Genomic DNA, 3479 nt, shown 5'->3' with positions numbered 1-3479 from the left:
TGGCCGCTGACAGACTTGGGAACGTTCACTTTTTGGAAGGTGAGTTTGTTACCGTGTCTGCGTCCATTACAGATACTTCCTGCCTGGAAGAAGTAAGTTCCATTACTGCTTTCACCACCCTGAGGGGAAGTTGAAGGTGAGGCATCTTACAGCCAACTGATATTTCTTACGTGGTCGATTTTACATTGTCTTCAATGGGGCTTCAATTAGTTCAGTGCACCCTTATACTGAGGTGCAATATCACACCAAAATGGCGCTCATGGCGATAACGCGATTCAGTGGAGAGTTGCCCGTCTTGCGCCGCTGCGCGGCGCTATACAATCTTTGAGCGTAACTACCTCCGGATGGGTGCACCCTGGTAAGAAATATGTCCGCCGAGCTCATTAATAAAAGGTATACACTCAAAATATCCTAAATTAGAGGGTCCTGAGAGCCATGGAACTGAAGAATTCAAGAAATATGAGACTGGACCTCTGGGCCGGACTCAGGGCTTCCAATTCTGAGCAATTTGGATGCAATCAGGTTTGAAAGTGGCACTATTTGAGCCATTTTGCTGAGGGAGGGTTTTTCAACATGGCTACTTTTCTGGACAGGGACATTTTCTGCATTTTAGGGGTGGTCTGCTTCTGGTGAAAATTTCTCAAAAATTCATTCGTCAACCCCCCGAAAATTGAAAGGAAAATGAAAGAGGACATGTGGAACATCATTTTTCTGTGCAGCCTGAACACCTGTGAGAGTTGTGAGTATTTATAAAATATTTGTGAAGTATGGGGATTTATCACTGCTGTCTATGGGAATTTATTTGTAGTGGTGCACCCCGATGCGAATGTCGCGAAGTAATATTGCGCGTGCTGTGTGAGCTCTTTTGTACCACGCGATTGGACAATAATGTTTCAAAAGCTGCGTCAGACTCGATTCTGATGCGATTGTCCAAGATGCCAGTTCGATGCTCTGCATGCCTATGGCGGCAGTATGCAAAGAGCGAATAATGGGGATCAATGGCCAAACGATGGATGGCTGCGAGTTCAACGCGATTTGCATGTGACGCACAGAGATTACATGTATTTGTTTACATGTGCTTAAAAAAGGAATTTCCTTTTTTCTCTCTTTGGTACTGCTATCTCTTCTTTTCAAATGTTGCAACCGAATTGTTTGGAATTCAGTCAGCGCGCAGCCCCTCCGTTAATGAGCATTTTTGGCAATTCCGTTTGCACGCAAAAACGATCTCGCGAGTAGGGACCTACATGGGAGTTCGCGAGAAAAAGCGAGAATACAGTAGTGCCCCTTCAACCTGCCAGGAAATCCGTTGATTTATTCGTTGGTTGAAATGGCTTGGTGAGTAGATAGTTCACGTTTTTCACTATCAATAAAACTTTGTTTCGGCGATGATCGACAATATCCCAACGATGTATTTGGACGCAAACTTGCTTAGTGTTTTTCAAGAAAATCGCAGGCCTGCTCTTTTTTTAGTGCACCTGACTGTTTCGCAATAACTGGACAAGACTGAGTCTTACTCTTGACGAAAAGGATTAAACATCCGTTTAATACCAACATTTTTGCTGCCGGGCCAATCAAAATTTTAAAGTTTTATGCACTACTCACTCGGCCACCCCGGCAGTGTTTACATTTTTGCGAGACGAATGGTAAGACTGGTTCCCCAGTAAACGACCACCATTCACTAGGTTTCCTTCGAAGCAAAGTCTGGGTTCCCGATTTCGGCAACACACATTTACGCGTTTTTCTGGTGTCATTTGATTGGCCAGTCTTAAAAAGAATATGTCAATCAACTAATCACAGATAGTTTTTCACGAAACACATACGGCAGTTTTCTCACGAAGTTTTACGAAGTCTAAACCTGCGATAATGAAATATGTTTGGTGCACTTGACTGTTTCGCAACGACTTGAAAAGTAAAAACTTATTGTTTGGCTGGACATATGACATATCCATCTTTCTGCCGTCAAGAAAATTCTGCCGGCCCAGATTTGGATCCACTAAAACCAATTTTTGGTACCCTCGTTTTTACACAAGAATGCCTACGTTTCACGGCTAATATTCTTCAAAAGAGACTGCGAATATTTAGGACATGAATATTTAGACAAAGGACATGAGACTGATATCTTAACTGTTCATTTATGTAAGGATATTCCATTCTTAAAGGTAACACAAGGTGGTATACAATTTTGAAAAGTCCACTGCATGGCTCATTATATATGCATGATCCAGACAGCTCTGCATAAGTAGCAAATGAAAGGAGCAGCTTTTAGGGGTGCTGCGCGCTGACTGAATCTACATGGGTTAGACTAAGTAAACAGGAGTTTTTTCACAATCGAAAACTGGCTTCAGAATAGAATGTTATGGATGGAGTTCTTCAACTGTGCGTATATACCGATGGGTGAATTCAGGGTGCATTCCCGGCACCACATCGTTGGATTTCTGCGCGCGAGCTCATTAATATTTTGTGATCCCACGGGGCTTTTACAATAAGACAGGCTATTACCAGGAGAGATCATAGAAGCATTTCTCTAAATCCTGACTTTGGGCCGGGTACCGTGTTGTTTCCGGTTCGGGGTATTTCTTTTACTTTAAAGCCCCAAATTGCGGGCCTAATTTGGATAGAGGCGGGCGGCTTAACTGAGCGCATAGATTTCCTACTATTTTGGGGGTTTCTTTGGGGAAAGGCAAATAAAACACATTTCGTGACAGACCCTCATAATATTGAAACGAAAATAATCTTCTGGCCATGTTCTTGAATTTCTTAATAATTCTTGAAACTGGAGGCCAACCTCTTCCCGAGAGTCAACAGACCACATTATTTCGATTTGATTTTGAACTGTTTTCTATGGGCGCGTATTTTGTGTAGTGCAACATTCAAGTTGCCTACACTGTTGGATTTTGTTGGGTGCCTTCTCGGCTATGGTACCCCGCCGTTGTTTTGGTTAGGAGCTGCCTGTTGACTCTCTTGAAAAAGTTGGCCTCCGTTATTTTACTGGAAATTCAAGATTATAGCAGAAAATCACTTTTTTCTTCAATTTCATGAGGGTTACCCCCGATTTTTTTTTCCTTTCAAGGAAGATACCCCCAAATAGCAGAAAAACCAAGCGATCATTTCTGAATGTAACCGTCCGCCTCTATCCAAAATAGGCCTGCAATTTGGGGCGTCTTTGTGTAAGAAATACCCCGAACTGGAAACTACCAGTCCCAAATTCGGGATTTATCGTAGAAATACATGGCATTTGGTGGAATGCACCCTTATAAATTATGTCTGTGTACTCACCGCATAAGCGCGCGTTTATAATGGAGATCAATGGCACGTTTGACGCGGAGCACGTGGTTCGTGACTTCGTCACAAAGGTGGACGCGCCACGATTTGCATGCTCCCATTGGACGATTCCTGAAGTTGCGCGTTAACTTCCGGCTCCATGGTTCCATGTAAACGGTGATCAATGCATGTAACCTTATGTGCAGTGCACGTGCGCA

The sequence above is a fragment of the Acanthaster planci genome, linkage group LG11 (assembly GCF_054643075.1).
Source record: "Acanthaster planci isolate LZ-2023a linkage group LG11, COTS_SCS, whole genome shotgun sequence".
NCBI lineage: Eukaryota > Metazoa > Echinodermata > Asteroidea > Valvatida > Acanthasteridae > Acanthaster > Acanthaster planci.
Note: the sequence above shows the minus strand (reverse complement) of the source record.